This window comes from Eschrichtius robustus, chromosome 9, assembly GCF_028021215.1.
Source record: "Eschrichtius robustus isolate mEscRob2 chromosome 9, mEscRob2.pri, whole genome shotgun sequence".
Taxonomy (NCBI): Eukaryota; Metazoa; Chordata; class Mammalia; order Artiodactyla; family Eschrichtiidae; genus Eschrichtius; species Eschrichtius robustus.
The window spans coordinates 84,222,254-84,235,120 of NC_090832.1; positions in this window are offsets into that span (position 1 = coordinate 84,222,254).

The window sequence follows — 12,867 nt, forward strand, 5'->3', positions numbered from 1 at the left end:
GGAAGTGGTGTTCTAGGTTGTATATTAGAATGGAATGTGCCAGGAAAAAGCCCTTTAAGTTTATGTCTGATTACTTCTTGTTCATATTTGTAATTTACTTTTATTTTTTATCCCAGCAAATTTGATTACAATGGTTTGATTGCTCTAGGTGTGCAAGATGTGGTTCTTTCACACATATACATGTATCTATTCTTCCTCGAATCCTTTTCCCATGTAGGGTTATGACACAATGTTGAGTAGTCTTCTCCTGGTCTTCCGTACGTCTTTGGTGGTTATATATTTCACATGGTTTGTATATCTCTGTTAACCTCAATATGATAATGTATCCAATCCTCATCCCTTTCTATATGGTGAACCATAAGTTTTTTTCATGAATCTGTGATTGCCTTTCTCTGTGGAAATATCTACATTGGCATCAATTTTTAAGTAACTCCTAAAAGTGAATTGAAAGCATATGTGTCTCTTGCTTTCTCACTTACTACAGGTGGCGTGATTACATCTAGACTCATCCATGGTGCTGCAAATGGCATTGTTTCATTTTTTTCACTAGCGAATATTCCATCTGTACATGGAGGAGTTCTTCTTTGTCCACCCATCTGTTGGTAGACTTTTTGGTTACTTCCATATGCTGGCTATTGTATTACTGTGCCATGCAGATTTGCCTGCCTGTGTCTTTCCAATTCTCTCTTCTTAGATTATAGGTCGAGGAGTGGGCCTGCTGGATCATATGGTAGCTCAATGTTTACCTTTTTAAGGCACCTCCATTCTGCTGTCATTCGTAGCCCTCTCCAACTTACGTCCCACTTGAATTTGAGGGTATGCATTTCTCCACAACACCTTCAGCATTTATTATTTGTAGTTTCCTTGCTGATGGTTATTCTGACAAGTGTGAGCTGATACCTCTTTGTGGTTGAATTTGCATGTGCCTCATAATCCGGTGAAATTGAGCTTTAAGGCATGTCCTTTTTATTTTTCAAGCTGTGATTACTCCTTAGTTCTTCAAAGTGATCTCTTAAAATATGTGTCACATTTTGAAATGTTTTGGCCATTACCTCCCTCAAGACATTTTGAGGGCAGGTTTCATTTACAATCCTGCAGTACTTGTTCCTATGAAATGACCATGAGCACAGGCTTTAAAGCTGCTTTTGCAGGTAACTGCCAGAGGGTGGCAGCCTTTCTATGTTCCCCACCCTGGTACCTAGGGAAAAGCCCTTGCGGCCTGTGGTGTTTCTCGGTTATAAATTAGAGTGGAGTGTGCCCGGACAAACCCACACAAGCTGATGTCTCCTGAATTTTGTTGGTTTTTTAAATGTAATTTTTATTTTTTATTAGAGTAATTTCCCACTGGGTACGTGGAGCACTTCTACTTTGTGCATTCCTCGGTTGATGGACATTTTCATTGCTTCCAGGTGTTGGCTATGGTAAATGTTGTTGGAGTGCTGGATTGCCAGCCTGTGACTTTTTAATTCTCATTTTCTCAGGTGATAGGCCCAGCAGTGGGTGTGATTGATTGACTGGTAGCACCGTGTTTCCCTTTTCAAAGCACCTTCTTTGTGTTTTCTTTAGTGCCTCTTACCGCGTCCCCCTTAGAATCGAGGGTACGCATTCCTCCACAATCGATTTAGCATTTATTGTTTGCAGCATTTATGCTAATGGCCCTACTGGCTGCTGTGAGCTGATAGGGTTTTGTAATTTGGGTTTGCATGTCTTTGAAAATTCGTAAAACTCACCATTTTTCTCCACCGTTTTCTTTTCTGTTAAAAAAAGGAAACAATTGGGAGTACAATATAACTCTTGAAATTCTCTTCTTGGAAGGTTGCCGTCTTTTGAATTTTTTGGTCGATTTTCCACCCCAGAGTTTTTTTAGAGAGTAGGTGTCATTTCCCGAACTGCAACATTGGTGAATATTTAGTGACATTTAGCAATGGGTTTAAAGCTGCTGTTGTGGGAAGTGGCCTCAAGCAGGCAGCATTTCTCCATTCCCAAGTCTGGGTAGTAGGGCAGCAGAGCCTTTCTGGAAGTCGTGTTGCTAGGTTGTAAATTACATTGTAATGTGCATGGAGAAAGCCCCATAAGTTTATGTGTCATTATTTGTTCTTGTATTTTAAAAGTGTTTTAATTGGGGTAAAGCTTAGAATATTGTTTGTCCTAGGTGTACACAATCTGGTTCATTTGTACATTATATATGTCTATTCAAGTACAGATCCTCTTCCCATGTAAAATGTTACTGAGGGTTCCGCAGACCTCACTTGCTATATGGTCGGTCTTTTTGAGATATGTTTATAATATGTGTTTGTATACATATAGTAACACTAATCTTAATTTATCCCTTCCCCCCACCTTTCCTTTTAGATGAGCACAGTTTGTTTTCTAAGTCTGTGAGTGTCTTTCTCTGTGGAAATATGTTCATTTGTGTCAGTTATTAGATAACGCCTATAAGTGATATCATAGAATATAGGTCTTTTGCTCTCCGACTTACCTCATGTTTCGTGATTATCTCCAGACTCATTTGTGGTGCCTCAGAGAGCAATGGTTCATTGTTTTCCATGGCTAATATTCCATTGTTTACATGGACCACTTCTTCTTTATCCATTCACCTGTTGTTGGGCATTTTCATTGCTTCACTGTCTTGGCTATTGTGAATAAGGCTGCACTGCAGCTTTTGCGGCCTGAGTCTTCTCGATTCTTGTCTTCTCAGGTGAGAGGTCCAATGGTGCGCCTGCTGGCTTGAATGGTACCTCCATTTTTACTTTTAAACACAGCTCCTTTCTGTTATCATTATTGGCTGTTACCCCTTTACGGCTCACCAGCAGGTAGAGGGTACACAGTTCTCTAAAACCCCTTCAGCATGTATTGTTTGTAGACTTTTTGCTGATGGTCAGTCGACTGATGTAAGTTGAAACATTTTATAGAATAGATTGCATGGGTCTAACACTCCCTGAGGTTGAGCTTTTATCCATTTTCCTTTTTTTAAAACACCGTGAGTAAAACTTAACTCTTCATGCTCTCTTCTTGAAACATTTGCCTGTTTTGAATTTTTTTGTCCATTCCCTCCTTCAGCACATTTTTTTTAGGGCAGGTGTCCTTTACAGCCCTGAGTCCTTGTGTATGTTAAGTGAGCATTAGCTGTGAGTTTAAAGCTGCTCTTGCAGGAAACGGCCACAAGGTGGCAGCATTTCTCCTTTTCCAAATTTCGTAACTAGGGAAACAGAGGCTTAATGGAAGTGGTGTTCTAGGTTGTAAATTAGAATGGAATGTGTCAGGAAAAAGCCCTTTAAGTTTATGTCTGATTACTTCTTGTTCGTATTTGTAATTTACTTTTTATTCTTTATCCCAGCACATTTGATTACAATGGTTTGTTTTTTCTAGGTGTGCAAGATGTGCTTCTTTCACACATATACATGTATCTATTCTTCCACGCATCCTTTTCCCATGTAGGTCATGACACAATGTTGAGTAGTCTTCACCTGGTCTTCCGTACGTCTTTGTTGATTATATATTTCACATGGTTTGTATATCTCTGTTAACCCCAATATGGTAATGTATCCAATCCTCATCCCTTTCTATTTGGTGAACCATAAGATTTTTTTAATGAATCTCTGATTGCCTTCCTCTGTGGAAATATCTTCACTGGTATTAATTTTTAAGTAACTCCTAAAAGTGATATGATAGGATATGTGTCTTTTGCTTTCTCACTTACTACAGGTGGCGTGCTTACGTCTAGACTCATGTATGGGCTGCAAATGGCATTGTTTCATTTTTTTCACTAGCGAATATTCCATCTGTACATGGAGGAGTTCTTCTTTGTCCACCCATCTGTTGGTGGACTTTTTGGTTACTTCCATATCTTGGCTATTGTAATACTGTGCCATGCAGATTTGCCTGCCTGTGTCTTTCCAATTCTCTCTTCTTAGATTATAGGTCGAGGAGTGAGCCTGCTGGATCATATGGTAGCTCAATGTTTACCTTTTTAAGGCACCTCCATTCTGCTCTCATTTGTGGCCCTTTCCAACTTACGTCCCCCTTGAAGTTGAGGGTACGCATTTCTCCACAACACCTTCAGCATTTTTGTCTGTAGATTTCTTGTTGATGGTTATTCTGACAATTGTGAGCTGATACCTTTTTGTGGTTGAATTCGCACGTGCCTCATAATCCGTTGAAATTGAGCTTTAAGGCATGTCCTTTTTATTTTTCAAGCTGTGATTACCCCTTAGTTCTTCAAATTGTTCTCTTAAAGTATGCGTCACATTTTGAAATGTTTTGGCCATTACCTCCCTCAAGACATTTTGAGGGCAGGTTTCATTTACAGTTCTGCAGTACTTGTTCCTATGAAATGACCATTAGCACAGGCTTTAATGCTGCTTTTGCAGGTAACTGCCAGAGGGTGGCAGCCTTTCTATGTTCCCCACCCTGGTAACTAGGGAGAAGCCCTTGCGGCCTGTGGTGTTTCTCGGTTATAAATTAGAGTGGAGTGTGCCCGGACAAACCCACACAAGCTGATGTCTCTTTACTTTTGTTGGAGTTTTAAATTTAATTTTTATTTTTTATTGGAGTAATTTTCCACCGTGTACGTGGACCACTTCTACTTTGTGCATTCCTCGGTTGATGGACATTTTCATTGCTTCCAAGCGTTGGCTATGGTAAATATTGTTGGAGTGCAGGATTGCCAGCCTGTGACTGTTTGATTCTCATTTTCACAGGTGATAGGCCCAGCAGTGGGTGTGATTGACTGACTGGTAGCACCGTGTTTTCCTTTTCAAAGCAGCTTCTTTGTGTTTTCATTACTGGCACTTACCACGTCCCCCTTAGAATCGAGGGTACGCATTTCTCCACAATCGCTTCAGCATTTATTGTTTGCCGCATTTATGCTAATGGCCATACTGGCTGCTGTGAGCTGATAGGTTTTTGTAATTTGGGTTTGCATGTCTTTGAAAATTCATAAAACTCATCATTTTTCTCCACCGTTTACTTTTCTGTTAAAAAAAAGGAAACAGTTGGGAGTACAATATATCTCTTGAAATTGTCTTCTTGGAAGGTTGCCCTATTTTGAAATTTTTGGTCGATTTTCCACCCCAGAATTTTTTTAGAGAACAGGTGTCATTTCCCGAACTGCAAGTTTGGTGAATATTTAGTGACCTTTAGCAATGGGTTTAAAGCTGCTGTTGTGGGAAGTGGCCTCAAGAACGCAGCATTTCTCCATTCCCAAATCTGGGTAGTGGGGCAGCAGAGCCTTTCTGGCAGTCGTGTTCCTAGGTTGTAAATTAAATTGGAATGTGCATGGAGAAACCCCCATACTTTTATGTCTCTTTATTTCTTCTTGGATTTAAAATTTTTTTTTAATTGGGGTAAAGCTTAGAATATTGTTTGTCCTAGGTGTACACAATCTGGTTCATTTGTACATTATATATTTCTATTCAAGTACAGATCCTCTTCCCATGTAAAATGTTACAGAGGGATCCACAGACCTCCCTTGCTACATGGTCGGTCTTTTTGAGATATGTATATAATATGTGTTTGTATAGATATAGCAACACTAATCTTAATTTATCCATTCTCCCCACCTTTCCTTTTAGATGAGCATAGTTTGTTTTCTAAGTCTGTGAGTGTCTTTCTCTGTAGAAATATATTCATTTGTGTCAGTTATTAGATAACGCCTATAAGTGATATCATAGAATACAGGTCTTTGGTTTCCGAGTTACCTCATGTTTCGTGATTATCTCCAGACTCATTTGTGGTGCCTCAAAGAGCAATGGTTCATTGTTTTCCATGGCTAATATCCCATTGTGTACATGGACCACTTCTTCTTTATCCATTCACCTGTTCTTGGACATTTTGATTGCTTCACTGTCTTGGCTATTGTGAATAAGGCTGCACTGCAGCTTTTGCGGCCTGTGTCTTCTCGATTCTTGTCTTCTCAGGTGAAAGGTCCAATGGTGCGCCTGCCGGATTGAATGGTACCTCCATTTTTACTTTTAAACACAGCTCCTTTCTGTTCTCATTATTGGCTGTTACCCCTTTCCGTCTCACCAGCAGGTAGAGGGTACACAGTTCTCTAAAACCCCTTCAGGATTTATTGTTTGTTGACTTTTTGCTGATGATCAGTCGACTGGTGTAAGTTGAAACTTTTTGTAGATTAGATTGCATGCGTCTAACACTCCCTGAGGTTGAGCTTTTATCCATTTTCCTTTTTTTTAAAAAGAGTGTGAGTAAAACATAACTCTTCATAATCTCTTCTTGAAACATTTGCCTGTTTTGAATTTTTTGGTCCATTCCCACCTTCAGCACATTTTTTTAGGGCAGGTGTCCTTTAGAGCCCTGAGTCCTTGTGAATGTTAAGTGAGCATTAGCTGTGAGTTTAAAGCTGCTCTTGCAGGAGACAGCCACAAGGTGGCAGCGTTTCTCCTTTACCAAATTTGGTTACTACGGAAACAGAGCCTTAATGGAAGTGGTGTTCTAGGTTGTATATTAGAATGGAATGTGCCAGGAAAAAGCCCTTTAAGTTTATGTCTGATTACTTCTTGTTCATATTTGTAATTTACTTTTATTTTTTATCCCAGCAAATTTGATTACAATGGTTTGATTGCTCTAGGTGTGCAAGATGTGGTTCTTTCACACATATACATGTATCTATTCTTCCTCGAATCCTTTTCCCATGTAGGGTTATGACACAATGTTGAGTAGTCTTCTCCTGGTCTTCCGTACGTCTTTGGTGGTTATATATTTCACATGGTTTGTATATCTCTGTTAACCTCAATATGATAATGTATCCAATCCTCATCCCTTTCTATATGGTGAACCATAAGTTTTTTTCATGAATCTGTGATTGCCTTTCTCTGTGGAAATATCTACATTGGCATCAATTTTTAAGTAACTCCTAAAAGTGAATTGAAAGCATATGTGTCTCTTGCTTTCTCACTTACTACAGGTGGCGTGATTACATCTAGACTCATCCATGGTGCTGCAAATGGCATTGTTTCATTTTTTTCACTAGCGAATATTCCATCTGTACATGGAGGAGTTCTTCTTTGTCCACCCATCTGTTGGTAGACTTTTTGGTTACTTCCATATGCTGGCTATTGTATTACTGTGCCATGCAGATTTGCCTGCCTGTGTCTTTCCAATTCTCTCTTCTTAGATTATAGGTCGAGGAGTGGGCCTGCTGGATCATATGGTAGCTCAATGTTTACCTTTTTAAGGCACCTCCATTCTGCTGTCATTCGTAGCCCTCTCCAACTTACGTCCCACTTGAATTTGAGGGTATGCATTTCTCCACAACACCTTCAGCATTTATTATTTGTAGTTTCCTTGCTGATGGTTATTCTGACAAGTGTGAGCTGATACCTCTTTGTGGTTGAATTTGCATGTGCCTCATAATCCGGTGAAATTGAGCTTTAAGGCATGTCCTTTTTATTTTTCAAGCTGTGATTACTCCTTAGTTCTTCAAAGTGATCTCTTAAAATATGTGTCACATTTTGAAATGTTTTGGCCATTACCTCCCTCAAGACATTTTGAGGGCAGGTTTCATTTACAATCCTGCAGTACTTGTTCCTATGAAATGACCATGAGCACAGGCTTTAAAGCTGCTTTTGCAGGTAACTGCCAGAGGGTGGCAGCCTTTCTATGTTCCCCACCCTGGTACCTAGGGAAAAGCCCTTGCGGCCTGTGGTGTTTCTCGGTTATAAATTAGAGTGGAGTGTGCCCGGACAAACCCACACAAGCTGATGTCTCCTGAATTTTGTTGGTTTTTTAAATGTAATTTTTATTTTTTATTAGAGTAATTTCCCACTGGGTACGTGGAGCACTTCTACTTTGTGCATTCCTCGGTTGATGGACATTTTCATTGCTTCCAGGTGTTGGCTATGGTAAATGTTGTTGGAGTGCTGGATTGCCAGCCTGTGACTTTTTAATTCTCATTTTCTCAGGTGATAGGCCCAGCAGTGGGTGTGATTGATTGACTGGTAGCACCGTGTTTCCCTTTTCAAAGCACCTTCTTTGTGTTTTCTTTAGTGCCTCTTACCGCGTCCCCCTTAGAATCGAGGGTACGCATTCCTCCACAATCGATTTAGCATTTATTGTTTGCAGCATTTATGCTAATGGCCCTACTGGCTGCTGTGAGCTGATAGGGTTTTGTAATTTGGGTTTGCATGTCTTTGAAAATTCGTAAAACTCACCATTTTTCTCCACCGTTTTCTTTTCTGTTAAAAAAAGGAAACAATTGGGAGTACAATATAACTCTTGAAATTCTCTTCTTGGAAGGTTGCCGTCTTTTGAATTTTTTGGTCGATTTTCCACCCCAGAGTTTTTTTAGAGAGTAGGTGTCATTTCCCGAACTGCAACATTGGTGAATATTTAGTGACATTTAGCAATGGGTTTAAAGCTGCTGTTGTGGGAAGTGGCCTCAAGCAGGCAGCATTTCTCCATTCCCAAGTCTGGGTAGTAGGGCAGCAGAGCCTTTCTGGAAGTCGTGTTGCTAGGTTGTAAATTACATTGTAATGTGCATGGAGAAAGCCCCATAAGTTTATGTGTCATTATTTGTTCTTGTATTTTAAAAGTGTTTTAATTGGGGTAAAGCTTAGAATATTGTTTGTCCTAGGTGTACACAATCTGGTTCATTTGTACATTATATATGTCTATTCAAGTACAGATCCTCTTCCCATGTAAAATGTTACTGAGGGTTCCGCAGACCTCACTTGCTATATGGTCGGTCTTTTTGAGATATGTTTATAATATGTGTTTGTATACATATAGTAACACTAATCTTAATTTATCCCTTCCCCCCACCTTTCCTTTTAGATGAGCACAGTTTGTTTTCTAAGTCTGTGAGTGTCTTTCTCTGTGGAAATATGTTCATTTGTGTCAGTTATTAGATAACGCCTATAAGTGATATCATAGAATATAGGTCTTTTGCTCTCCGACTTACCTCATGTTTCGTGATTATCTCCAGACTCATTTGTGGTGCCTCAGAGAGCAATGGTTCATTGTTTTCCATGGCTAATATTCCATTGTTTACATGGACCACTTCTTCTTTATCCATTCACCTGTTGTTGGGCATTTTCATTGCTTCACTGTCTTGGCTATTGTGAATAAGGCTGCACTGCAGCTTTTGCGGCCTGAGTCTTCTCGATTCTTGTCTTCTCAGGTGAGAGGTCCAATGGTGCGCCTGCTGGCTTGAATGGTACCTCCATTTTTACTTTTAAACACAGCTCCTTTCTGTTATCATTATTGGCTGTTACCCCTTTACGGCTCACCAGCAGGTAGAGGGTACACAGTTCTCTAAAACCCCTTCAGCATGTATTGTTTGTAGACTTTTTGCTGATGGTCAGTCGACTGATGTAAGTTGAAACATTTTATAGAATAGATTGCATGGGTCTAACACTCCCTGAGGTTGAGCTTTTATCCATTTTCCTTTTTTTAAAACACCGTGAGTAAAACTTAACTCTTCATGCTCTCTTCTTGAAACATTTGCCTGTTTTGAATTTTTTTGTCCATTCCCTCCTTCAGCACATTTTTTTTAGGGCAGGTGTCCTTTACAGCCCTGAGTCCTTGTGTATGTTAAGTGAGCATTAGCTGTGAGTTTAAAGCTGCTCTTGCAGGAAACGGCCACAAGGTGGCAGCATTTCTCCTTTTCCAAATTTCGTAACTAGGGAAACAGAGGCTTAATGGAAGTGGTGTTCTAGGTTGTAAATTAGAATGGAATGTGTCAGGAAAAAGCCCTTTAAGTTTATGTCTGATTACTTCTTGTTCGTATTTGTAATTTACTTTTTATTCTTTATCCCAGCACATTTGATTACAATGGTTTGTTTTTTCTAGGTGTGCAAGATGTGCTTCTTTCACACATATACATGTATCTATTCTTCCACGCATCCTTTTCCCATGTAGGTCATGACACAATGTTGAGTAGTCTTCTCCTGGTCTTCCGTACGTCTTTGTTGATTATATATTTCACATGGTTTGTATATCTCTGTTAACCCCAATATGGTAATGTATCCAATCCTCATCCCTTTCTATTTGGTGAACCATAAGATTTTTTTAATGAATCTCTGATTGCCTTCCTCTGTGGAAATATCTTCACTGGTATTAATTTTTAAGTAACTCCTAAAAGTGATATGATAGGATATGTGTCTTTTGCTTTCTCACTTACTACAGGTGGCGTGCTTACGTCTAGACTCATGTATGGGCTGCAAATGGCATTGTTTCATTTTTTTCACTAGCGAATATTCCATCTGTACATGGAGGAGTTCTTCTTTGTCCACCCATCTGTTGGTGGACTTTTTGGTTACTTCCATATCTTGGCTATTGTAATACTGTGCCATGCAGATTTGCCTGCCTGTGTCTTTCCAATTCTCTCTTCTTAGATTATAGGTCGAGGAGTGAGCCTGCTGGATCATATGGTAGCTCAATGTTTACCTTTTTAAGGCACCTCCATTCTGCTCTCATTTGTGGCCCTTTCCAACTTACGTCCCCCTTGAAGTTGAGGGTACGCATTTCTCCACAACACCTTCAGCATTTTTGTCTGTAGATTTCTTGTTGATGGTTATTCTGACAATTGTGAGCTGATACCTTTTTGTGGTTGAATTCGCACGTGCCTCATAATCCGTTGAAATTGAGCTTTAAGGCATGTCCTTTTTATTTTTCAAGCTGTGATTACCCCTTAGTTCTTCAAATTGTTCTCTTAAAGTATGCGTCACATTTTGAAATGTTTTGGCCATTACCTCCCTCAAGACATTTTGAGGGCAGGTTTCATTTACAGTTCTGCAGTACTTGTTCCTATGAAATGACCATTAGCACAGGCTTTAATGCTGCTTTTGCAGGTAACTGCCAGAGGGTGGCAGCCTTTCTATGTTCCCCACCCTGGTAACTAGGGAGAAGCCCTTGCGGCCTGTGGTGTTTCTCGGTTATAAATTAGAGTGGAGTGTGCCCGGACAAACCCACACAAGCTGATGTCTCTTTACTTTTGTTGGAGTTTTAAATTTAATTTTTATTTTTTATTGGAGTAATTTTCCACCGTGTACGTGGACCACTTCTACTTTGTGCATTCCTCGGTTGATGGACATTTTCATTGCTTCCAAGCGTTGGCTATGGTAAATATTGTTGGAGTGCAGGATTGCCAGCCTGTGACTGTTTGATTCTCATTTTCACAGGTGATAGGCCCAGCAGTGGGTGTGATTGACTGACTGGTAGCACCGTGTTTTCCTTTTCAAAGCAGCTTCTTTGTGTTTTCATTACTGGCACTTACCACGTCCCCCTTAGAATCGAGGGTACGCATTTCTCCACAATCGCTTCAGCATTTATTGTTTGCCGCATTTATGCTAATGGCCATACTGGCTGCTGTGAGCTGATAGGTTTTTGTAATTTGGGTTTGCATGTCTTTGAAAATTCATAAAACTCATCATTTTTCTCCACCGTTTACTTTTCTGTTAAAAAAAAGGAAACAGTTGGGAGTACAATATATCTCTTGAAATTGTCTTCTTGGAAGGTTGCCCTATTTTGAAATTTTTGGTCGATTTTCCACCCCAGAATTTTTTTAGAGAACAGGTGTCATTTCCCGAACTGCAAGTTTGGTGAATATTTAGTGACCTTTAGCAATGGGTTTAAAGCTGCTGTTGTGGGAAGTGGCCTCAAGAACGCAGCATTTCTCCATTCCCAAATCTGGGTAGTGGGGCAGCAGAGCCTTTCTGGCAGTCGTGTTCCTAGGTTGTAAATTAAATTGGAATGTGCATGGAGAAACCCCCATACTTTTATGTCTCTTTATTTCTTCTTGGATTTAAAATTTTTTTTTAATTGGGGTAAAGCTTAGAATATTGTTTGTCCTAGGTGTACACAATCTGGTTCATTTGTACATTATATATTTCTATTCAAGTACAGATCCTCTTCCCATGTAAAATGTTACAGAGGGATCCACAGACCTCCCTTGCTACATGGTCGGTCTTTTTGAGATATGTATATAATATGTGTTTGTATAGATATAGCAACACTAATCTTAATTTATCCATTCTCCCCACCTTTCCTTTTAGATGAGCATAGTTTGTTTTCTAAGTCTGTGAGTGTCTTTCTCTGTAGAAATATATTCATTTGTGTCAGTTATTAGATAACGCCTATAAGTGATATCATAGAATACAGGTCTTTGGTTTCCGAGTTACCTCATGTTTCGTGATTATCTCCAGACTCATTTGTGGTGCCTCAAAGAGCAATGGTTCATTGTTTTCCATGGCTAATATCCCATTGTGTACATGGACCACTTCTTCTTTATCCATTCACCTGTTCTTGGACATTTTGATTGCTTCACTGTCTTGGCTATTGTGAATAAGGCTGCACTGCAGCTTTTGCGGCCTGTGTCTTCTCGATTCTTGTCTTCTCAGGTGAAAGGTCCAATGGTGCGCCTGCCGGATTGAATGGTACCTCCATTTTTACTTTTAAACACAGCTCCTTTCTGTTCTCATTATTGGCTGTTACCCCTTTCCGTCTCACCAGCAGGTAGAGGGTACACAGTTCTCTAAAACCCCTTCAGGATTTATTGTTTGTTGACTTTTTGCTGATGATCAGTCGACTGGTGTAAGTTGAAACTTTTTGTAGATTAGATTGCATGCGTCTAACACTCCCTGAGGTTGAGCTTTTATCCATTTTCCTTTTTTTTAAAAAGAGTGTGAGTAAAACATAACTCTTCATAATCTCTTCTTGAAACATTTGCCTGTTTTGAATTTTTTTGTCCATTCCCACCTTCAGCACATTTTTTTAGGGCAGGTGTCCTTTAGAGCCCTGAGTCCTTGTGAATGTTAAGTGAGCATTAGCTGTGAGTTTAAAGCTGCTCTTGCAGGAGACAGCCACAAGGTGGCAGCGTTTCTCCTTTACCAAATTTGGTTACTACGG